The 25,667-nt window shown below is 46.7% G+C and overlaps 1 long non-coding RNA gene across 1 annotated transcript in view; it reads left to right on the top strand.

Annotated features, from left to right (window-relative positions):
• The window catches only part of LOC143926955 (uncharacterized), a 190,944-nt gene that overhangs the window by 45,797 nt on the left and 119,480 nt on the right, over positions 1-25,667 (top strand). Inside the window, exon 2 of the long non-coding RNA XR_013262164.1 lies at positions 14,297-14,435. This is a non-coding gene — a long non-coding RNA (uncharacterized LOC143926955). The remainder of the gene's footprint in view (positions 1-14,296; positions 14,436-25,667) is intronic.

Raw genomic sequence — 25,667 nt, 5'->3', positions numbered from 1 at the left:
TGGTTAAAAGCTCCTGGGGGCCCCAATTATTTTTTTTTTTCTGGTTGGACACAGAAAGACAAGAAGCCGATACTTCCTTTCCATTGCCTCCTATGTCTTCTGCCAAGGGGTAATGGGAAAACATGTAATCAATGAAATGAACACCAGGCACGCTTCACTGAAGGAGGAAGAAGGAAGCTGAAAAATAGAAAAGACATTGATTGAGATCAAAGGTTTCCCTGCCAGAGACCCAGGCTGAGCACAATGGAGGGGGCAATTGTGGGCAGAACTCCCATTCCAGTAAAGACAAAAGTATTTCCATGAAGGTGTATTGGACGTTGCTTGTAAAACCCTTCCTTAGTTCCATTTGTGCCCCCTTGTGTTATATAGATGCTGCTCCCTGCAACTGAGACTCTGTTTTCTGAGTTTGAAAATTATTTTCTTGTGCAGTTATTGCTCGGACCAGGGCTGAGACAAGGAGGGGGCAGGAAGGACAGCCACACCACACACACACTTCAGATCAGTGGTGGGGGGGGGGGCAACTAGCAGACTGCAGCCTCCCTTGCACTGGGCTGAGTCTTTCTGTGGTTACTGCTGTCCCCTAATTCTCCAACATGCCCACATTCCATTCCCCTCACCCCAACCACCCACAGAAGATGTGAAAAACACAGCGCATGCACAACCGCCCACATCTGCTAGAAAGCAGGTGAATAGTCACACATGCGCAGTGCACCCTCCATGCCTATTCTGGTCAGCCAGAGCACAGGGGAGAGAGGACAGGTGCACCACAGAATGCTCATCTTCGCCCTTCCACAAGATATTTTGAAGGTGTCACTTTTTCACAGGTAAATCTCTCAGGGCTAGTTTACACTTGCTTCCAAGAAAGGCTTCGGACAAGCGTTTTTAAAGGTCTCTGAACGCCAGTCAAAGCTCCTATCACTAAATAAAATGGTTAGCCTACAGTCCTGTTTACACCTTGCTTTTGCTTGGCTCTTTGATGAAGCTTCGATGGTGCTTTTGTGGGGCTTTGGTGGGGCTTCGATGGTGCTTTGATGGGGCTTCGATGGGGCTTCAATGAGCCTTTGGTGGGGCTTCGGAGGTGCTTCTGTGGGGCTTTGGTGGGGCTTCAATGGTGCTTTGATGGGGCTTCGATGAGCCTTCGGTGGGGCTTCAGTGGAGCTTCGTTGGGGGCTTTGATGAGGCTTTGGTTGGGCTTTAGTGGCGCTTCAAGGGAGCTTTGCCATTGACTTCTATTGAGGCTTTGAAGACGCTTTGAAGCACCACTGAAGCTACATGGGGTATAATTTTTGAATCAAAGCAAAAGCAAGGTGTAAACAGGAAATAGAGAGTGTACAAGTATCAGTATCAGTAAGGTGTAAACAGGACTGCAAGCTAACCATTTTATTTAGTGACAGGAGCTTTGACTGACGTTCAGAGAGCTATAACATAGCCTGTCCGAAGCCTTGTTTTGAAGCAAGTGTAAACTAGCCGTTAATGTGTGTTGAAGCCGAAGCAAGTGTAAATGAAGGCCAAGATGCATAGCTGGCATCTTGGCCTTCACACGCTTTTTTTTTCTCTCTCTGCAAGTACAGAGAATGATACAATGTATCTCCTCCATTCACAGAGACAGAAAACACAGGGGCGGGATTCACAGTGACTGATCACCGTGATAGCCAATCAGAGGCTATCACATTGATCAGGCGACCCGGAACTGGCTGTTTGTGCGTGTGCGTGTAAAGACAGGCGTCCCAATACCTTAAACATAATAGCTAAAATTATACATATGACCCAAGGTACAAGAGGACTTCATATATATTTTCTTTCTTACAACATGGTGACAACATCATGAACTGTCTAGATATTCCATCTTTTCATATTTCCATATGTATCATTTTATCTATTATGTTTAATCGCTAATAAATAATTTTCTATACTCTTTCAACTATACTCATATGTGACTTTAAAGTCCACCATAGGGGATATTTTCTTTTCTACATTATCCTAAACAATGCAAATCGTAAACAGTAATATCATTACAACAGCTAACATAAACATATAAACATCCCAGAATAGTTTGGTAACAAGATGACACAATACTAGCAGACAGACAGAAACAACAGGTGACTTAATTAACAATGGAAATTCACACCTAGGAGGCACACAATGGGGAAATAATACCATAAGAGAAAACAGATTACAGCAGGAGACCCCAGCATTAGGTTGTTTTTAACTGAGTATATTAACATCTATTCTGTGTCTCTGAGTCGGGGGGGGGGGGCTGTTGAAGCAGCTGGTTGCTACTTTTGGCACAAAGACCCCAAAACTGTATCCAGGTCCTAGGTGTACCTAGGTTCCCAGAGTATGTGTGTTTTTGGGGAGACATGGACCCGAATCTGAAGCAAAACCACTCCAAAAGGTTCCCTAGGCACAAACCTCCCAAAAGGATAGAGCCCCCTCAAAAGCCAGGGTCCGTAGTCAGTAGGCAAGAGGCTACCCTGCCAGGGCGGTTTTTAAGGCAGGGCAAAAGGGGCAGCTGCCCTGGGCCCTGTCAATGTTGTGGGGCCCAAAGCAGCTACCTCATACTTGCCAACTATCCTGGTTTAAATTCCCTCATCCCTTGAGGATTTAGTCCTGTGTTGTGTCCCAATATCTCAGTGTGAAGTGCTGCTACTAATGCTGCCCAGCTCTGCCCTATTGTGGTGTACAGATTACTCACATGCAGATCCCGTGTTTACATGTAAATTATCGGAATTCATATGTAAATAGCGGTAGCATTCATATGTATATAGAGGCAGCCGGTGGCATTGATATGTATACCATGCCCCTCTGAGGTCATGTCCACAGTAATCTCTAGCAACCATTCAACAAGCAGAAATCATGTGCTGTGACCTCTAGCAACTAATCAGTGAGCCGTAATGTGTGCTGTACCTTTGGCAACCAGTCAGTGAGCGGTAATGGTACACTGTAACCTCTGGCAACCAATCGCAATAGCTGCCTGATCTGATTCAGTAAAACGAATTTGAGTCTAGCTGCTATTTATTGTATGTCTCAGAGCGGGTGGAGAGCAAAACTGCATGGGGGGGGGGGGGTCCAATCAATATTAAAGACGGCCCTGTACCCTTCAGCCCCCTCCAAAAGCCCCCATCCCGGTTTGGTCTGTCGCAGGTGCCATTAACAATCAAGCTCAATTTTTATGACGTTCCAGGAACGCACGCGTAAATGTGCCTTTCTGCACACGTCTCCAGAGTGCCCAGATGTGAACACAACTTTAGGTACCAGGAAGTCCGGTGGCAGTATCTCTGCAACTTGCCAGCGATTTCGGTTAAAGTGGGAGCAGCTTTGACATGACTTGAACTGTTAGGAATGTGAATTCACCCCACTCAGGCATCAGATCCTAAAAAACAAAATAGCGATCCACCACCTAAGCAGAGGCTTGCAAACTGCTAAGTAAGCAGAAGGCTTAAATTGCCACATCAAATTATTCTGCAACATGAAAAAGTCTCCGATCGTATGAACCGCGGCAGGCGCTCCGGTGGCAGTATCTCACCCCTGAGACATATAAATGTGATGCGACTTGCCAGCGACCGTGCATAGCCGAAATATCAATATGAATGTTTGATCTGGTAGTTTATCTATGGTCTGTACCACAATACAGCGTTGTGTTTTTTTTTTTCATAACTGCAAAATAATAAAGACGCATGGCGTCGCGCGCGCTCTTTTTTTCTACCGATGACATCTGGCTGTAATTTTTTCTCTGTATACACTCAGCACGTGTTTAATTGTAAGCGTCTGCTGCGGTTCATACGGTCGGAGACGTTTTCATGTCGCAGAATAATTTGATGTGGCAATTAAACCTTCTGCTTACTTAGCAGTTCGCGAGCCTCTGCTTAGGTGGCGGATCGCTATTTTGTTTTTCAGGATCTGATGCCTGAGTGGGGTGAATTCGCATTCCTAACAGTTCAAGTCATGTCAAAGCTGCTCCCACTTTAACCGAATGCTGATAATCTCTATTTGAGCGACCAGGAATGTTAAAATGGAACTCTGGGCAAAATAATATAGGGAAGGAAAAAAAAAAACTTTAACAGCGTTAATATTTTTTTTACAGGATTCATATAGCACTGACAGTTTGGGTAGCACGGTACAAAATAAAGGGAAACAGTACAGTTAGGCCTCATGCATACTGGACATTATAGATTATAAAGATGGACTTCATGGCAAAGAATAAACGGATAGTACTGACCCAGGTCACTGCATTGGTGGATAAAGGCAACCTCCAAATACCAGTTTAATCAATAGCTCACATCAGGGCCAGATTAAGAACATCATGGGCCTGGTGCTGAGGATTTTGGTCGGGCCTTTTATAAACAATAAATAAATAAAAATGCAAACTATTTTTTGTTATAACAAATTAAATTAAAGAGAGAGAGGGAGGATGAGAGAGAAAGAGAAAGAGAGAAAGAGAGAAAGGGGATGAAGGAGGTGTGAGGGGTAAGGGAAGGAGGATAAGAGAGAAAGGGGGGGATGAGAGAGAAAGGGGGGGATGGGAGAGAGAGGATGCACATGAGCATGTGTGGGAATGACATCAACGCAGCCTGGCCAAGGCAAGTGACCGAAGGCACAGAACCCAGAAGGAAGACCGGGTGAAGATGGAAGTGCCCGGGCCCCGCCGGATTGATCACAGCACAGCACTGGAGGGCTCAGTCTGACAATTTAAGTGTACCTAATGTGCTAATATACTGTGCATACTTGTACATTATGGAATAACCTACCCCAGGGCCTCTAAAAAGTAGCAATGTTAGAAAAGTTTACTACCGCTTTAATATCACAGGAGCCTCTCATGGGGCCCCCTACTGACCCTGTGGCCCTTGGGCAGTGCCTAAGTGCATAGTTGTTCAAAAATATTTTCAGGGATGCTTTTTTTTACAAGTGCTATATTTAGAGTAGCTGACATCCCCCGTGTTCCTCTATACATCACAATAGTAATTACAAATTTAAATAAGTACTAATAATGGGCAAAACAAATATGAGGACTGTGAGATTACCTTTAGTTGGACTGACAAAAGTGTGTCCATTCTAGAACTGGTAACATTGAGGATATTCAGTATAATTTTAAAGAACAGTTTTTGTGGGTAAGAGGCATAGGGGAGGAGTATGGTTGGTATAAAAGTGGGAAGTATGTGCAGGTGAGGGAGAGGAATGTGGAGGGTCTAACAGTGGGCACTATGTACATGAGAGGAGTGTGAAGGGTATGACAGTGGGCAGTATGCACAGCAGAGGAGTGTAGAGGGTATGACATTGGACACTATGTATAAGGAGAGAAGTGTGGAGAGTAAAACAGTAAGCAGTAATTACAGGAGAGGAGTGTGGGGGGGGGGGGGTATGCTGGTGGGCACTATGTATAGGAGAGGAGTGTGGAGGGTATGACAGTGAGTAGTATGTACAGGAGAGTAGTGTAGAGGGTACAACAGTGAGCACTATGTACAGGAGAGAAGTGTATGACAGCGAGCACTATGTAGAAGAGAGGAGTGTGTAGGATATGACAGCGGGTGCTATGTATAGGAGAGAAGTGTGGAGGGTATGACAGTGAGCAGTATGTACAGGAGAGAAGTGTGGAGAGAATGACAGTGGGTACTATTTATAGGAGAGGAGGATGAAGTAATCTGGGAATGAAAAAAGTAAAGGTTTGTGGAAGGATGTTTAGGGACTGCGTAGTGGTTAAGCGGGCCATACATGGATTGAAATTACACCAATTAAGCAGAGACCAGCCATAGTCGATCTATGTATGGGCAAGCTGGTTTTACACAAGTCAACCTATTAACCGACTTGAGTACAACCAGCCTGTCAGGTTTTCCCCAAAACAATCAGTGCTGGCAGCTATAATTAGCAATACTAATCATTGTATTCACTGGTAGAACACAATAACACTGCAGGAGTGATCGCCCCATTCACAGGTCAGCAGGTGAGAGGGTGTGTGGGGACAGGCTGGGGAGCGATGTCAGTCCCTGGGTAGGCACTTAGTTAGTATCAGAGCCAGATACACACAGGTTACATACGCCACGATCGTTAGAGCGAGAGCAATAATTCTAGCACTAGACCTCCTCTGTAACTCTAAACATGTAACCTGTAAAAAAAAAATGTAAAGCATTGCTTAGTAGACAACAAAAAATTGTGCTAACTTTAGTGTTTTTTTTTTATGAATGAAACAGTTTCTTTCCAAAAAAAGTTAGAAAAAATGCTGCGCAAATATCGTGTAACATAAAAAGTTGCAAAGACCACCATTTTATTCCATAGGGTGTCTGCTAAAACAATATATAATGCTTAAGGGTTCTGAGTAATTTTCTAGCATAAAAAAAAATTATGATTTTTACATGTAGGAGAGAAGTCTCAGAATGGGCCTGGGTGGCAAGGGGTTAATTATCATAAGTTATATACAAATAATTATTATAAGCACTGTGAGTTCATCCTCTCAGTCTGCTGCAGAGTGTTCCAGCTTGTATTTATACTGCCGCTCTGTATGTAGCTTCTGACAGGCTGCGCAAGGAGCCCCGTATCTCCGGAACCATAGATGATAGCAGCCCCATATTTTAACCAGTGCTGGAGTGGGTCTTTAACTACCTACCCCCCAAATGTGGGGTCTTTGTTACTCCTGACCGCCGAGCTACAATCCTTGAAGTCAATCTTTTTTTTTTTTTTTTGGGCAAATGGGCCTATCTTCAGAAAGGGGCCTGGAGCTGCAGCTCCAATAGCCCCTATGTTAATTCGGCCCTGGCTCACATAGACAATAGGATATGTCCAGGGCCGGATTTACCATAGGGCTTGACTGGGCTCAAGCCCATGGGCCCAATAGGGGGCCCCGCCTGTTTCCATTTTAAATACCACTAGGCGTCCGCGCTATAGCGGAAAGACGGCTACAGCGCGGACGCCAATTGCTGGGAGGCCATCCCTGGACATCCTCCTGTTTACTTCCCCAATGCGTGCCGCCGCACATGAGAGCTTACAATCTAAAATGTTGCATTCTTTAAAAATTATACAGTATGGGCCAGGGGTCAAGTCCTGGGGAAAAAAGTGTGGGAACTCCCACCCAAGATCCACTCGCCCACCAAAAAAAATAAAAATGATACGCTCATGTGCACGAACGCTTCAAAAGTGGTATTTTTCAACCAATTTTCGTATTGTGTGTATGAAGCTTAACTGTTAGTACATAAAAAAAAAAAAATCCTCAATAAACATAAATACGGTAATTCTCTGACTAATCAGCATTCATTCAATTGTTCTTCCATGCAAATGTGAACATCATGTTCTGATCTTTATTGGGGAATGTTATTTTGTATATAGAGTGTTTATGTGGTGAGATTACACTTTTCATTGAACAGAGTTTGGATAACACAGGGTTAAACGGAATGGTCATAAATTAACTGCACATATTCTGGACAGAATGCTTGGGGAGATAGTGATGTATTCCTGCTTAGGAGATGTATGTTAGCTTGGGGGGCTGCAAACTCTGCAGGGGCTCCAACACACACTCGCTGCTATTCCAACCCTTCACATATTTCCACATAAACTTCCCTCCTGGCATTAAACTTTGCCAGGTATTGTGCTCAGCTTACCACCCCAAACTGATGTTCCTCCCTCAGCTCACCTCTCTCCCTGCATGTCCTGTGAGCAGAATAGCTGTGCTCCTCCTCTGGGTTCTCTCATCATATGGCACTGAAGATAGAGGAGGGGGGGGATTCAGCGGGACACACAGAGCAAGTATGCAGGAGACTGGGGGGGGGGGGGGGTGAGGAAACAGAAAATCAGGAGGGGCCGCATCACGAGAGGCCTAACTAAATACAATCTCTTAGCAGCAGGGACCTGATCTACCCATCAGCTAGCTGTGATTGACAGGTAGATCGAAGCGGAAGCTGTCATGGGGCCCCCTACTGGCAATGCCTGAATGGTCAGGTGTGCGGCACTTACTATTGCGAGCTGTGTCAGTGGCTGCTGGTGTAGCACCTGCCACACAGCTCACATACTTCAAAGTCTTGCAGGACACGGCTGCTAACGGGAACTGAGTTCTTGTTGTGGAAAAAGTACAGGAACTCTGTTCCCATGCGTTCCCGCAGGACTTGAGCCCTGGTATGGGCCCATTTACATTTTCAATTAGGTGGAGGCAAAACCTGAGTGGGTTGCTCTGGTGCACTACAACAATCTCTGCACGAAAAACGTAAACCATGGAAAGTTGGACTTTGTTCCATGTAGGACTCTTATTTTAAGTTCTGCCTGGGGTACAACTTAAAGTGCTCCTCTGGGTTGTGTGTATGCCTTACTCACCACTAGAAAGTTAAAGTGCCAGAGAAGTTTAATGTTCCTCGCCTGACCATTCAACCAATAAGCGTCCACCAGAAACTGAAATATTAGATTTGGTTATTGTCGGACCATCTTAGCATTCGATGCTCTTGCCTTTCCAGAGATGTGAGCTATGGTATACCTCACTCCGCCGTTGGATAGTTGAAGGTACTAGAGAAGTATAGCGTTCCTCACCTGACCATTTAATCCATAAGTATCCACCAGAAACTAATATATCAGATTAGGTTACTGTTGGACCATCTTAGCCTACGATTCAATGTTATGACACGTGCCCTTGACTTTCCAGAGACAGGACTTCACGTGAGCTACACAACATTTACTGTTCCTGTATGAACACCAGTATACCTTGTGATGTTCTACTCATGTTGCCATTTAATTAAATAGCATGTTTGTCCCTGAGGTGTAACCTGGTACAGTGAGTCACGTTAATGTTTACCTACAAGACCCACGAGCAGACCAAACCAAGAAAAAAAATGGGCCTTTGCCTTGTGGCTTTGCCAGGGCGAGGCCGCACATGACTGCCCAGCTCCTGTTCCTGCAGCTGCCAACTCACCGTGCCAAAGCTCTGCCAAGCAGCTTGCTCAGGGGACAGCAATAACATTGGCGTAATGGGCAGCAAGTTTTTTTTTTTTTTTCTAAGCAAAAGTTAATAAAGAACTCCGTTGTTGTAATGTGTTGCTTAGAGAAAAAAAAGTACAATTGCTACATTTTGTAGTTTAATGTTAAAAAAGAAAAAAAAATGGCCTAGTTTCAAGCCAAACAGAAGAGAAATGATGGAAAAAAACCAAGCGGTGCATTGAGTCTGTTCTTTTTTTTAATGTTTTTGTTTAATTATTTTTGTTTTTTTGTAGTCTGGGTATAGACCAATGTTTAATCCAAACATGTTGAGTAGCACCCTGTATATACCCCTTCATTACCGGAGACATTTTTCACTTTTCAGTGCTGTGATAGTTTGACTGACAATCACTTGGTCATGCAACACCATACCCAAATGAATTTTATAACATATTTTTGAGACTGATAACACGTTCTTTTGTAGGTTTTAAATAACAATTGTGTTTATTATTTTTACTATATAAAGGAAAAAAAGACCAAAAATCTTAAAAAAAAAAAATAAAAAAAACTTGATTCCTAGAAGAGAGGCAGTGGGAAAAGACCAAGCAGTGCAACTAAGTCTGTTCTTTTTTTATTTAGTATTTGCTGTTTTTTTTTTGTAACTTGTAACTTTTTTTGTAAGAGGTGTAGTGAAGGAGGTGAACGTGGATGGGGAGTACAGAGGTGGTGGAGGAGGGGGGTACAAAGGTTAACGTGGATGGGGAGTACAGAGGTGGTGGAGGAGAGGGGGGTATAGAGGGCAACGTGAATGGGGGGGTACAGAGGTGGACATGGATGGGGGGGTACAAAGGTGGACAGAAGGATACAGAGGTGAATGTGGATGGGGGGTACAGAGGTGAATGTATTTGGGGGGATACAGAGGTGGACATGGGGGTGCAGAGGTGGAAGGGGGTACAGAGGTGGATGGTGGAAGGATACAGAGGTTGACGTGGATTGGGGGGGATACAAAGGTGAACGAAAGGATACATAGGTGAATGTGGATGGGAGGGATACAGAGGGGGATAGAAGGGTACAAATGTGAACGTGGATAGGGGGGTACAGATGTAGACCGAGGGATACAGAGGTAGACAAGGGATACAGAAGTGAACGTGGATGGGGGGGATGCAGAAGTGAGCTGTGGATAGAGGGGGTACAGAGGTGAACTATGGATGGAGGGGGATACAGAGGTGAGCTGTGGATGGAGGGGGATACAGAGGTGAGCTGTGGATGGAGGGGGTACAGAGGTGAGTTGTGAATGGAGGGGGTATAGAGGTAAACTGTGGATGGAGGGGGGTACAGAGGTGGATGGGGGTTACAGAGGTGGACTGAAGGCTACAGAGGTGAACGTGGATAGGGGGGTACAGAGGTGGACGAGGGGATACAGAGGTAGGCAAGGGATACACAGGTGAACGTGTATGGGGGGGTACAGAGGTGAGCTGTGGATGGAGGGGGGTACAGAGGTGAATGGGCGGGTACAGAAGTGGACAGAAGGATACAGAGGTGAACGTGGATACGGGGGGTGCAGAGGTGGACAGGGGGATACAGAGATAGACAAGGGATACAGAGGTGAGCTGTGAATGGAGGGAGATACAGAGATGAACGTAGATGGGGGAGTACAGAGGTGAGCTGTGGATGGAGGGGGTACAGAGGTGAGCTGTGTATGGAGGGGGTACAGAGATGAGCTGTGGATGGAGGGGGTACAGAGGGGAGCTGTGGATGGAGGGGCTACAGAGGTGAGCTGTGGATGGAGGGGGGTACAGAGGTGAGCTGTAGATGGAGGGGGGTACAGAGGTGAGCTGTAGAGGGAGGGGGGTACAGAGGTGAGTTGTGAATGGAGGGGGTATAGAGGTAAACTGTGGATGGAGGGGGGTACAGAGGTGAATGGGCGGGTACAGAAGTGGACAGAAGGATACAGAGGTGAACGTGGATAGGGGGGGTGCAGAGGTGGACAGAGGGATACAGAGATAGACAAGGGATACAGAGGTGAGCTGTGAATGGAGGGAGATACAGAGATGAACGTAGATGGGGGAGTACAGAGGTGAGCTGTGGATGGAGGGGGTACAGAGGTGAGCTGTGTATGGAGGGGGTACAGAGATGAGCTGTGGATGGAGGGGGTACAGAGGGGAGCTGTGGATGGAGGGGCTACAGAGGTGAGCTGTGGATGGAGGGGGGTACAGAGGTGAGCTGTAGATGGAGGGGGGTACAGAGGTGAGTTGTGAATGGAGGGGGTATAGAGGTAAACTGTGGATGGAGGGGGGTACAGAGGTGGATGGGGGGTTACAGAGGTGGACTGAAGGATACAGAGGGGAACGTGGATAGGGGGGTACAGAGGTGGACAGGGGGATACAGAGGTAGGCAAGGGATACACAGGTGAACGTGTATGGGGGGGTACAGAGGTGAGCTGTGGATGGAGGGGGGTACAGAGGTGAATGGGCGGGTACAGAAGTGGACGGAAGGATACAGAGGTGAACGTGGATGGGGGGGTGCAGAGGTGGACAGGGGGATACAGAGATAGACAAGGGATACAGAGGTGAGCTGTGAATGGTGGGGGATACAGAGGTGAACGTGGATTGGGGAGTACAGAGGTGAGCTGTGGATGGAGGGGGTACAGAGGTGAGCTGTGAATGGAGGGGATACAGAGATGAGCTGTGGATGGAGGGGGTACAGAGGGGAGCTGTGGATGGAGGGGCTACAGAGGTGAGCTGTAGATGGAGGGGGTGCAGAGGTGAGCTCTGGATGGAGAGGGGTACAGAGATGAGCTGTGGATGGAGGGGGATACAGAGGTGAGCTGTGGATGGAGGGGGGTACAGAGGTGAACTGTGGATGAAGGGGGGTACAGAGGTGAACTTTGGATGAAGGGGGGTACAGAGGTGAACTGTGGATGGAGGGGGTACAGAGGTGAGCTTTGGATGGAGGGGGGTACAGAGGTGAACTGAGGATGGAGGGGGTACAGAGGTGAGCTTTGGATGGAGGGGGATACAGAGGTGAGCTGTGGATGGAGGGGGTACAGAGGTGAGCTGTGGATGGAGGGGGATACAGAGGTGAGCTGTGGATGGAGGGGGTACAGAGGTGAGCTGTGGATGGAGGGGGTACAGAGGTGAGCTGTTGATGGAGGGGGTACAGAGGTGAACTGTGGATAAAGGGGGGTACAGAAGTGAACTGTGGATGGAGGGGGGTACAGAGGTGAGCTGTGGATGGAGGGGGTACAGAGGTGAGCTTTGGATGGAGTGGGGTACAGAGGTGAACTGTGGATAAGGGTGCAGAGGTAAGCAAAGTGGTGTGCAGAGGTGACCAATAGATGGTTACTTTGGGGGAGGGGGAGGGAGAATAGGCAAGTACTGCCCCTTGTGCTGATTTTTTTCATTGCCCTGTATGATATAAACCCCTCACAGTACACACTCCCAATCCCTGTGTGTCATCCTGCACTCCCCTATCCCCCCCCCCAACATCCTGGACTTCCCTATCTCTCCCTTCCCCATCATCCTGCACTCTGCTATTCCCCCCCCCCACCCATCATCCTGGACTCCTCTATCCCCATCATCATTATTATTATACAGGATTTATATAGCGCTGTCAATTTGTGCAGAGCTTTACAACATGAGGGCAGGCAGTACAGTTACAATGCAATCCAATACATAAGTTTATGTGTGTTTTTATTGTTTTGGAATGTTGGGGTGGAGAGAAAATTTGCATGGGGGGGAGGGGGGGGAATGTTTGCCCAGGGTCCAATCAATATTAAAGATGGCCCTGCCTGTGTCCCCCCATGTGTGCTGACCACAGTAATCATGGCTGCTGATCCATGATACAGTGGTCGGGTTGCGTGCCTCCATCAGTCTCTCTCTATCTCCCCCTCCCTCCCTGCCTGTGAGCTATTGAGTCAGTACCGATCTTGCTCCCCACCCCTCCCCCCCTCTTGCTGCTATTCTGTGTAAAATAACTGTGTAATTACTAAAAACCCCTCTGTTATATGCAGCTATGTTGCTCATTGTCTTTGTTTTATAAAAATGATGCAGCTCAATACCTTATTGCAGAGTGATGCTGTGTGCTCACGTGACCGCCTGTCGCTCTCTTCCCAGCTGACGTCAGAGGAGAATCTCAGCTCGGCCTACTGTAGTCTTCAGATCAGGGAAGGAGAGCGGCGGGGCATCATGTGACCACACAGCAACGCTCTGAGAAAAAAGGTATGGCGCTGCATAATTTTTATAAAACACTTTGCAACATAGCTACATATAACAGAGGGATTCTACTAATTGCACAAAGTGATCTTACAACCACTCTGTCTTTTTTTTTTTTTTTTTTTTTTTTATTTACATTTTTGTCTGAGTATAGACCTATTTTTATCTTCAGCATCATTCAAGTACATCCCTTCATTACCAGGCCATTTTTCAATTTTCATTACTATGATAGTTTGACTTACAATCACTCTGTCATGCAACGCCATACCCAAATTCATTTTATATCACATTTTTGTGACTGATAGAACTTTCTTATGGCAGATTTTAATAACTGGGTTCATAATGTTTTACTATATAAAAGAAAAAAAAAACTGTTTCCCTTACTTTATGTTAAAAACCATGATAGGACAGTACAAACACCTCTCAAAGACATCCCCAAGGTGATATAAGTTTTTGCCACTATTTCTGGAAATGAAGAATCATGCTGGTATTGAATCTGTTCAAAATGGAGCTTCAAGGTACGCTAGATACAGTGAATCATTAATATACAGCAATCACATGGTACAAAGCCACTCAGATCGGCTCTGTACACATTCAATGATGGCCTTGGTCCACAGCCATTGACAGGCTACCCTTGCCTGCCGAGGGCTATTTTTGGAGTGCTGTTTAAAAAAGGCACTGTAGAAATACAGCAGACATCCACCTCCCTCCCGTTTTTTTATGGTAATAGGGAGGTGGATGATATAAACCTATACCCACACTGTGCACTATAGTGGGGGTTTCTTAACCAGCGATCCATGGGACCCTAGGGGTTTCTTCAGAGGCAATGAGCAATATTTGCCTCTCAGATAAGTTCCCACTGACACCATTGATCTTTTTAGCTATCTGTAAGGGGGTAATTCTTCCCAATGACAACAAGTGTAAGGAGCATTCTTCCCACTGACCATCACACTTGTCTCATGAGTTGTAGATATAGTCATTTTTAGCAGGGGTTCCATGAGACCGGAAAATTATTTCAAGGGTTTCTCTGTGTTAAAGAAAGGTTGAGAAAGGCTGCCCTAAAGTATTTGCATATTCTGAACCACCAGTCAAAGCACTTCAAGACTCAGCCCTCAGTCACCTCTACAGATGTAAGCTTTGTGGACAAGTTCATCTTCAAATTTCACAGAAGGCTAAAATCTCAGTTTTTTTTTCTACAGAGATCGGAATCTTGGCAGCCTTCCAATCTTCTAATGTAATTACAAAGAAGAAGAAACCAACCGAAACCAGATTTTAAAGTCTTTAGTTCTTTGAGGATCCTTGAGGATGAATTACTTCTCAGTACCTGCAGCTACAGAGGTCAGTGAAGGCTTGTTTTAAAACTCTTTTATGGCTTATTAAGAGTGTGTCTAAAGTTTAATGCCGACGATTTATGTTTTACATATTTTAGTGAACTATTGTTGTATAACTGTCCTTCCATCTTATATTATCTGGGTATTAAGTGGCCATTTGGTTTGAATTGTATGGTGATACTTGAGCTGTGACTGCTCAATTCTATTTTTGTTTTTGTCTTAGTTTTCTATGTATACGTGTATGTTTTATATACTGTACAATAAAAGTGACCTTTAAAAAAGAAATATATGTTTTTTTTCAACGCTGCTATAATGTGCTGTTATTATGTGCCTTGACTCTAAGCCCTTGTACACATGGTTGGACATTCCGACAACAAAATCCGTCTGATTTTGTAGGAAACTGGTGTTGCATACACACGGTCGGACAAAGTTGTCGGAAAAGCCGATCGTTCGGAACGTGATGACGTAATTTCGTTACGACGGGACTACGTTCAGGCTAGTAGTCAATAGCTTTGGTCTAGGAATTTGATCTGAGCATGCGTGGCACTTTGTCCAATCGGAATTCTCTACATACAATTGGACAAAGTCCGATCGGATCATGTTGTTGGAAAATTTTATAGCCCAGCTCTAAGCCCTTGTACACACGGTCGGACATTTCGATGGACAATGTCCGATAGGACCGTGTTGTCGGATAATCCGACAGTGTGTGGGCTCCATCGGACTGTTTCCATTGGAGTATCCGACGGACCAAGTTTTCCAGCTGGGCAATAAAATTTTCCGACAACATGATCCGATCATGTGTAGAGAACTCCGATCGGACAAAGTGCCACGCATGCTCAGATCAAATTCCTAGACCAAAGCTATTGGCTACCAGCCTGAACGTAGTCCCGTCCTAACGAAATAACGTCATCACGTTAAGTACGATCGGATTTTCTGACAACTTTGTCCGACCGTGTGTATGCAACAGTTTCAGACAAAATCCGTCTGACAAAATCCGACGGATTTTGTTGTCGGAATGTCCGACCGCGTGTACAAGGGCTAAAACTTTGTCGGTCGGATATTCCGACCGACGAAAACAGTCTGATGGAGCCCACACACGGTCGGATTATCCGACAACACGGTCCGACTGGACATTTTCCGTCTGAATGTCTGACTGTGTGTACAAGGGCTAAGCCCTTGTACACACGGTCGGACATTCTGACAACAAAATCTGTCGGATTTTGTCCGAAACTGGTGTTGCATACACACGGTCGGACACTGAGCGCGCCGCTGTCAACGGCGATATGCCGTGAGTGGCGGCTCCCGTGCGCATGCACTGGAGTGACATCATCGCGGCTCCGTTGATTGACAGCGCCGGAGCAGCGAGACCCACCAAGAAGATGGAGGCTCCAGACTTAGGGTTGCCACCTTTTCTTCAAGCCAAACCCGAACACTTTAGCGGCATGGGACACCTTTGGGTGCCCCAAGGAGAGTAGTAATGTGGTGTGCACAGCGTGCAGCAGCGAACGGTGGGTGTGACCAAATTGCTCTGACATCATCACCCCGCCACCCAGTGATGCTGAACTTGCCCCAAGACAGCCACCTGCAGCTCCCAGATGGCAACAGATTTGAGTGACTATCTCGGTTACTTGAGGAGCCACCGCTCGGTTTGAATAATGTGTCCGGGTTTCAGTCTGCCTGAAACCTGGACACATGATTCAAAACCCTGACTGTCCGGGTGAATCCTGGACAGGTGGCAACCCTATCCGGACTACAGGGGACAGCGGTGACTTCGCTGGCTCCTGTGTCAGGTAAGTGACACATAATGGGGTAGTATGCGATGCATAGTAGTCCATTATGCTTTACCTTTGCAGGGAATCAAACAGGAAGTAAAGCCATCAGGGTTTACTTCCTCTTTAAAGACATCTAAAAAGATATTTGGTGCCATGCTGCTGGCTTTGCTAAGTGATGCTGAACCTTAAACTCTGTAGACATTATCAAATAGGTGGTCCATCAGCCGCAGCTCAAGGAACCCCTAGCAACCTCTGGAGGAACCCCGGAGTTCCACGGAACCCTGGTTGAGAATGGCTGCCCTAGGTGTTGGAGGTGGGAGGGGCGGAGGCCAAGCGCAACCTTTTATTTTAAGTCTATGTATCTTCAGCTGCCTTTGTATGGTTCTACCTTTCTTTTGACGTTCAGATTTCCCCAAAAAGTATGCAGCAATTTTTTTTTTTGTTTATCATGCGCTCACTCTGAATCCAGGTTTCCATCTGCCTGGAATGTGCCTTTAAAGGCCAAATCCCAGAAAATGTGGAGATCTTTTATATTTTTCTTCTGTACGGAGTGTTTGGGTTGGGAGAACCTTAGGACAGCCAGCCAGCTTACCGCACCACTTGGAAACTGTGAGCTGGCCCCAGTCTCGCACACACAGTATTACTGTTAACGTTCTGGCCAAAGGGACTCGCCTGCGTCCAAGAGGAATCCCGCGCTGTCTGCAACCGCTCAGCCTGAGCAATCATTCATTAACTTTAACTTTTCTGGAGAAAAATAAATCGGCTGATTTCAAAAGAAATTATTACTTTTTACTAGTTATTCTTTTGTTTTGCATCGATGTATAATGCTCAGCTTATTGGAATTAAAGTGATTGTAAACGATCACCTTGTAGACAACCCATTCAGTTTAATGTAGAATTTTTTTTTATAAATACCCCCCCCTTTTTTTAAAAAGTGTTTTCATTCCCTCTGTTCTCAGCTGCATAAGAGCTGGGGGAGGAGAAACAACGGTACACTGAGCTCCCAGTGGAAGGATGTGCAGGGGACATGTGTGTCAGGACAAGTTTGATCATTGGAGGAGAGCACACTGAGTTCCCAGAACAGTTAAAGAACTGACCACGCTGTGCGCTCATGCCTGGTGTGGTCAGTTTTTAACAGGAAAGCAGAGAGGCTTGCAGGTATTTCAGACACAGAGGAGGCAAACAAAGAGATCAGGATCCTTTTTTCATACAAGTACATAGTACAGCAGGCTAGGGTTGCCACCTGTCCGGTATTCACCCGGACAGTCCGGGTTTTAGAATCCGTGCCTGGGTTTCAGTCCACCTGAAACCTGGAGTTGTTAAACATGGAGGTGAAGTTCCCTCACACTTCTCCCCGGGCCTCCTCCCGCGATCGGCGCACCCTCTCTCCCCCCAGATGGGGTGCCCTCCTGCTGCTATCTAGTACTCCATTCTCCACTTCACCTGGCTGACCACTCATCCCCAGTGGCATATTACCTCAGCTTATATAGGAGGCCCGCCCTCTGCCAGTTCCAGTTGGGGATTGGTCAGGCCTCACACATGAGCTGCCTGCCACTCCAGTTCTAGGCCCTGCCCCGCTTCCAGAACATTCTCCCTGGAAGCAGGGGAGGCGCCTCAGCACTGGAGCACAGGTGGTTACACCCACTGCTATACTAACCACTCCCTGCCTCCAGATCAAAACAGACAGGCCTAGCTTAAAGCATAGGCCTGCCTAAATTTACCTGTGCTTACAGTTTTTCTAGAAAAAATCCTATGCTAGCACCTACCTATTGGTAGAGGGTGCTACACCCCTCTACTCTTCCGTCGGCTTCCAGTGCTTTTAATTATTATATTGGCGGGGGGGGGGGGCAGGGCTTTAACCATACCTCCCAACCGCCCCGGATTCCGTGGGACCTTCCCGCAATTTGAGGTAAGTCCCGGGGTCCCCCGGATCCCTGGGCTCTCGCACACAGCACCAAGTAAGGATTTTTGGGAGAATATCTGGCCAGCAATCTCTGCTCTCCCCCCCCCCCTTCCTCAGTGCAGTCACCAGATGTTAGGACCGCCACAGACCTCCCAACTTTTTGAGATTGGAGCGAGGAACACCTATTACCGAAAGTATGTAGGCATAGGACATAGCATGGAGAGGCTTCATTAGTCAGCAGCAGAGAGGAGGACAGAACTCCTCCTACAGATCCTGTACCTCTCTGTACAGCCACAACACCCCCTCGTCTCCGCCTCCCCTGGTCTGAGCGCTCAGCAGACTCTGGACTCTGGACATCTAGTCTTACAGCCATACAAGCCACCCTTTGAAGGCAACCGTAATGCTGATGCGTCCCGCAATGAAATTGAGATTGACACCCCTGATCTAGTCCATTGATCCCCAGCCTGACTGTCCCTGACACACCCCTTTCTTTCATTGAATTTCAGTTCTTTCAATCATGGAGGTTCGGCATCACACGTGGACGTTACCTAGAGTGGTCTGTATGCAAATACAGCCTGCCTAGGAACACCCACTCCTCCACACTGACACCCACCCATCCAGGCATTTTGATATTCGCATAACTGCTCCTAAGAGCCAGCCCACTGCTTGCATCGGGGCTCTTGAGAGGAGTATTGAGGTCGGGTGCTGGGATGTATTCAGGAAGGTATGTACAGCCCCCTGCCGGCTCCTCCCGCCAGCCATGATCTGCCTGCATTGCATAGAGAATCACAGGGAGCCGTTGATGATGTCACCGGGTCTAAAGTAAGATATACAATGAAAATGCAAAGGATTTTATTTTAAAACTCATCAAGTTATCATAAAGCATCCAATCAGCTCCAGGCTTTTCTCCTTCTTCTCCTGTCGCCTCTCAGTGCAGACTTGAATCTCATTGGTCGATTTGAGGCAAAACATTATTACTTCATTATTACCGCCAGTTTGTAAGTTTCATTTTTTTCATTCTTGTTTATTTTGGTGTGCTTCATTGAAGAGAAACTGCAGAGCGGCTGTGTGACTTATGGCTGTGGGCAGCGGTTACCAACTGTCTGAATAGGTGAAACTATTATTCTTCCTTTTTCTTAGAAAACGAAACTCCAAGACAATGTTTAGTGATTGTGTGCTGGAATAGAATAGCCACTTCTTCTCACACATGCCTAAATTACAGAGGTCTCCAAACTGCGGCCTGTGGGCCAGATGCGGCCCTTTGCTTGCTTTTATCAGGCCCTTGGGGCACTATTTTATTCACTGAAACCAATGAAGAGTACAGTTCCTCCCACTAACACCAATGATGGGGCACAATTCCACCCACTGACACCAATGATGGGGCACAATTCCTCCCACTAACACCAATGATGGGGCACAATTCCTCCCACTGACACCAATGATGGGGCACAATTCCACCCACTGACACCAATGATGGGGCACAATTCCTCCCACTGACACCAATGATGGGACACAATTCCTCCCACTGACACCAATGATGGGACACAATTACTCCCACTGACACCAATGATGGGACACAATTCCTCCCAACGACACCAATGATGGGGCACAATTCCTCCCACTGACACCAATGATGGGACACAATTCCTCCCAACGACACCAATGATGGGGCACAATTCCTCCCAGTGACACCAATGATGGGACACAATTCCTCCCAACGACACCAATGATGGGGCACAATTCCTCCCAGTGACACCAATGATGGGACACATAGGTGTAAACCACTTTAAAGTTGAACTCCAGGAAAGAAGTGAAGGAAGATTTCCAACAGGGACACAACAGGTGAATTCTTGCAGGGCTCCCAGGCTTTTTAGACTGGGTTCACACATGTTCAGCCGCAGGTTCGTGCCTGGGCACCGGACCCCGGGCACGAACCTGCGGCTGCACATGTGTTCCTGTACAACCAGTTCACAACGTAGATACTTGGCAGCACACCAAGGATCAAGACAAAGTGGCATCCAAATGGTTTAGTTTATTGCATGATCACAACACAAAAAGGCGCAACGTTTCGGAGTCAAGCAGGACCCCTTCGTCAGGTCCTGAGTGACTCCAAAACGTTGCACCTTTTTGTGTTGTGATCATGCAATAAACTAAACCGTTTGGACGCCACTTTGTGCTGCCAAATACCTACGTTGTGACTTGAACCAGTATCCAGCTGGTTGTTGCTGCGGCACCCAAACCTTAAGTGCCGGTTCACACTTGTGCGATGACAGACATCGCATGTAATTCGTAGTGCCACTACTGTTCACATTACATGTGATGTCTGTGGGGTGCAATGTCAGCCATACAGATAGTATGGCTGATATCGCACCGCATTCGGTCCAAACACGCACTGTTCGGACCAGAATCGGATCGCACATGTGTGCACACACCTGCGTTCAGATTCATGTGCGAATTGTCAGTTCGCAGTGCGATACGCAAGCTGAAATGACACTCCCCAGCATTTTTTTTCATGTGGCAGTGTGAACTGCCGTGCGTGTCGGGTGCGGTGCAGGAACCTGCAGTTCTCACATCGCACTAGTGTGAACCGGCACTCAGAGCTTATACCAGGAACGTGTGCAATGGGAATATGAAGTATTTCCCGCACACCGGTTCGGGCGCGATTCAGGTCCGAATCTTAGCCTGAATTTGCACCTGAACCGGACCCAAAGACACACCGGACATGTGTGAAACAGCTCCATTGAGAGTCGGTGTCCTATCATATATCGTCCCCCATCGGTTAGTGTCCACTGTGTACTGCGCATGCACAGTACACAGCACACACAGATTCCAAAAATAGCCGAGGATGAACGGCGCCTGCGCCGTGAGTCCAGGTTCTATCCCCACCATCCAAGTGGACATAGAGTTAGAATAAAAAGAGCCGAGCGCAGTGAGGCCTAGCCCGAAGCGTGGCGAGCGAAGCGAGCCCATGAGGGGCCCTCTAACTTTCACAACCCTGTGTCCGCTTGCATGGGGGGGGGGCTACCACCTCCACTCACGGTGCAGGCGCGGTTCATCTTCGGAGATTTTCCGAAGCTTCTTCTGCACATGCGCAGTACGGGGCAGACACTATATCATGGCAGGACACTATCTGCCAGAACACCGGTCACACTTGCATGTCATGCAAAATCGATGTGGTGCATATGTGTGAGCCCGGCCTTGACTTTGTGTTCTTCCTGGAGATGTCCTCTCACTTTTTGTCCTCGTGCCTGGGACAGGAATCGCGGGGGAAATTTGAATTTCCCCAACTAAGCCAAAGATGGAAGTAAAAGCTGAGGCTATAAGAAAGGCACGTGTCCAACAAATTCAGCCAAAAGACAAAAATAAATACAAACACCTTGCATCCATGGGACCCTAAACCTGCAGTTGATCCAAAGAAATTACCTAATTTATGCAAAACTATCAAATAAGGTTTTGGCAGGGCATACATTTTAATGACATCAGCAGCTAATAAGAACCCATTCAGTTTTAATACTGCGTTCTCCTGAAGTTTACATTTAAACCGCAGATAGCAATAAAACAGTGTGTTACATTTCAGAACCCAGGGGTTAATGTAAGTGTAATTCCTGGTTGGCCCAACTTAAGTAGACACTCCGGCTCTGTGTATTGTCCAGGGGAGGGGGGGGGGGGGGCTTGACGCATGCAGCAGTTTCCGAAGAAGCGACCACAAGCCAGGAGTATGAGATAAACTCGAAAGCAGAAATGTTATGTAGCCACAGCCCCAGTTCCAAGTAACTCGAATGGGGAAGGTGATTAGTGTATCAGTCATCTCGCAACTTTGTTTCTGAGAAGTCGGACTTCGGCAGAACTGGAGGGGCCTCAAGACGACCCCTCCCTCTGCCCCTGCGGCTTTGCCTCTTCATTAACAATAGCGCCTAATTAAACTGGACATACATATGAGCTTAGTAAACAATTTACAGTATATACAGTATGTGTTTTATATTTCCAGGAGTAACTACTTTAGCAAATAAGGGTTGGTTAGATAAAGTAGGACTGGCCAGAGAGGGATCCATTTGATGCAGTCGGCCAACTTGAACATGCATTACAATACATGGTAACTAAAGCCCCATACACACTATCAGTTTTTCTGCTGAGTTTTTCCTTCAGATTTACCAAAACCATATAATATGAGGGCAAACCTTAGGAGTTTCAATGTGTATGCAATCAGGCAGGCCCTTGCACTACATGGTTTTGGTAAATCTGAAGGAAAAACTCAGCAGAAAAACTGATAGTGTGTATGGGGCTTAAGAGTCCCCTTTTTTTTTTTAAACAAAAGCTTGCTATAGGTAGGCGTTAAAGCGGAGTTCCGCTTAAAAATTCGGACACTAACCTGTCCCAGGGTCCATCGATGTGGGGGAACAAAGCCCTGCTTGTCTCCCCCTCCTCTCTGCGGCACCGGCATTGTTACTGTAGGCCGCCCGGTTGTGGCTTCAGAGCTGGGCATGCACTGCGCATACACTCGCCGCGCTGCGACTGGCCGGGCAATCATCTGGGACCTGTGATGTGTCCCAGATGTTTGCCAAGAGGGAGGGGGAGAAGTGATCTCCCTTCCGATGCTGCAGTGTGCCAGGAGGACGTGGGAGCTGGGACCCTCTAAAAGAGGGTATCAGCCTCCCCTCCCCCCAGGATGTCAGGGGGTCACCTTCCCTTAAAGCGGAAGTTCAATTTTTGGGTGGAACTCCGCTTTAATAGGTGGTTACACCTTTTTAGTATCTAGTGTGGTATACCATATATCAACCTATTTAGAACTTGAGCCCTCATATTTTCATCTCATTGCATGGTGCAGGTTTAGAAAAAAAATGATGTGGTCTGTGGAACCATCAGTGATTGGCCTCCATCCCAAATTTAGACAGAAAGAGAATTTTGGTCAAGGGGACTTTAAATGAGGCCAATCACTATATAGCAGTGATGGCGAACCTTGGCACCCCAGATGTTTTGGAACTACATTTCCCATGATGCTCATGCACTCTGCAGTGTAGTTGAGCATCATGGGAAACGTAGTTCCAAAACATCTGGAGTGCCAGGGTAGGCCACCACCGCTATATAGAGTAAGCACAGTATTACTTGTATGCTGGGGAGCCGATTATTTGTTTTGTACCCAAGCTGGAGTCAAGCTGGAGTTAAAGTGGTTGTATGGTCAATTTTTTAACTTTTACCTACAGGAAAGCCTATAATAAGGCTTACCTGTAGGTAAAAAAATATCTCCTAAACCTGTACGGTTTAGGAGATATTCCCCTCGCTATGCGCCACTGACTGCAGCGGAGCAAGTGCACAAGGGAATTCTCGGCTGAAAGCCCGGCAGTCGCCAGACCCTGCCGGGATGAAATCTCCCACGCGCATGCGCAGGAGTGACGATATCGTGGCTCCGGCCACTCACAGCGCCGGAGCCGCGATACCCAGAAGAAACGCAGAGGGAGCATGTCAGCTCCCTCGGCGTGGATCGGGCCAGATGTCGGGGCCTCGTTCTAAGGTAAGTATTTCATAATGAGCTAGTATGCGGTGCATACTAGCTCATTATGTCTTTTTCTTTGCAGGTGGCAAAAAAAAATAAAAACACATTAGCAGGTATACAACCGCTTTAAGCTTTGAACACAAGGATAAAGATCTAAATTTTCACTCATTTTTCAAAGCTCTTGGGACTGAAAAAACTGTCACTTTTATAAAAATAGGGATCCTTATCTTGTGTGCGTTAACTTTGTGAATTAAGCCTATTTGTTCTGATAATCTGATTGGGTTAGGAGCAGTAGAACAAGAAAAGGTTCTTTATAAACAGGTGATCTCATCAAGCTAGCGGGGTTTGCTTTAGTAGTTAAAGGTTGTGTGACTACAGGCTCCACTGAGGGTAATCCAGCCGTGAGAATAATTCAGCAAAGAATCACATTGCATCTACTATCTATTTCTAAAAAAAACATTTAAGAAAATCACATTGCCATACCTACCTAGTTTCAAAAACCACTAAAGTACTTACCAATTATAAACAAAAGGGTGTGTGTTGATGGGCTTTTGTTCTGCCCAGTTGTCCGGCACGTTTTGCATTCCTATAAAATCTATGAGAATGCAAAACTCGCCTAAAGCAGGTCAGAAGGAGGTCAACTGCAGGTCAAATATACACTAAATTGTCAAAAGTATTGGGACACCTGCATTTACACGTACATGAACTTTAATGGCATCCCAGTCTTAGTCCGTAGGGTTCAATATTGAGTTGGCCCGCCCTTTTCAGCTATACCAGCTTCAACTCTTCTGGGAAGGCCGTCCACAAGCTTTAGTAGTGTGTCTATGGGAATGTTTGACCATTCTTCCAGAAGAGCATTTTCTGAGGTCAAACACTGATGTTGAGCGAGAAACCCTGGCTCGCAGTCTCCAATCTAATTCATCCCAAAGGTGTTCTATCGGATTGAGTTTAGGACTCTGTGCAGGCCAGTCAAGTCCCTCCACCCCCAAACTTGCTCACCCATGTCTTTATGAATCTTGTTTGTGCATGGTCCAAATCATTTGGTGGATGGGGGATTATGGTGTGGGGTTGTTCAGGAGTTAGGCATGGCTCCTTATTTCCAGATAAAGGAAACTCTTTAGGGCAGTGGTCATCAACCCTGTCCTCAGGGCCCACTAACAGGCCAGGTTTGCAAGATAACTGAAATACATCACAGGTGATATCATTTGCTGCTCAGTGATTGCAGTATTCTAGTCTGTATCTCCCCAAGGGAATACATAAAACCTGGCCTGTTAGTGGGCCCTGAGGACAGGGTTGATGACCACTGCTTTAGGGCGTCAGCATACCAAGACATTTTGGACAATTTCCTGCTCCCAACTTTTTGGAAGCAGTTTGGGGATGGCCCCTTCTTGTTGCAGCATTTTCAAAATGATGTGAGTGACTTGTATAGCGCTACCTACAGGAACTGAATTGCCTCAGGGTGCTTTCTTGCCACCAGAGTCCATCTGCAGCTTTGCGTGGTCCTTTACCTGGTAAGGGCCTGACATGCTTACAAACACATACAACATTGACATACACATATTAAGGCCAATTTTTTTTAGACAAGGTCTAATTAACCTACTAGCATGTCTTTGGAGTGTGGGAGGAAACCCATGCAGACACAGGGAGAACATGCAAACTCCAGGCAGATGGTGTCGTGGTCAGGATTTGAACCAGTGACCCTATTGCTGCTAGGTGAAAGTGCTAACCACTACACCACTGTGCTATAAGGTTGATACCTTTTCTTCAAGTCAAACCCGAACACTTTAGCGGCGCACCTTTTTTTTTTTTTTTATATTATAAACTATATACCGTATATACTCGAGTATAGGCCGACCCGAATATAAGCCGAGGCCCCCAATTTACCCCCAAAAAAACTGGCAAACTTATTGACTCGTGTATAAGCCGAGGGTGAGACATGCCTGTCCATCCCTGTGTGTGTGTCCGTCCATCCCTGTGTGTCCGTCCATCCCTGTGTGTCCGTCCATCCCTGTGTGTCCGTCCATCCCTGTGTGTCCGTCCATCCATCCCTGTGTGTGTGTGTGTCCATCCATCC

This window comes from Lithobates pipiens, unplaced genomic scaffold (genome assembly GCF_037356315.1).
Source record: "Lithobates pipiens isolate NorthernLeopardFrog02 unplaced genomic scaffold, aLitPip1_a1.2 Scaffold_23, whole genome shotgun sequence".
Lineage (NCBI taxonomy): Eukaryota > Metazoa > Chordata > Amphibia > Anura > Ranidae > Lithobates > Lithobates pipiens.
The sequence above is the reverse complement of the archived record's forward strand: the minus strand, read 5'-3'. Positions and strand labels throughout refer to the sequence as shown.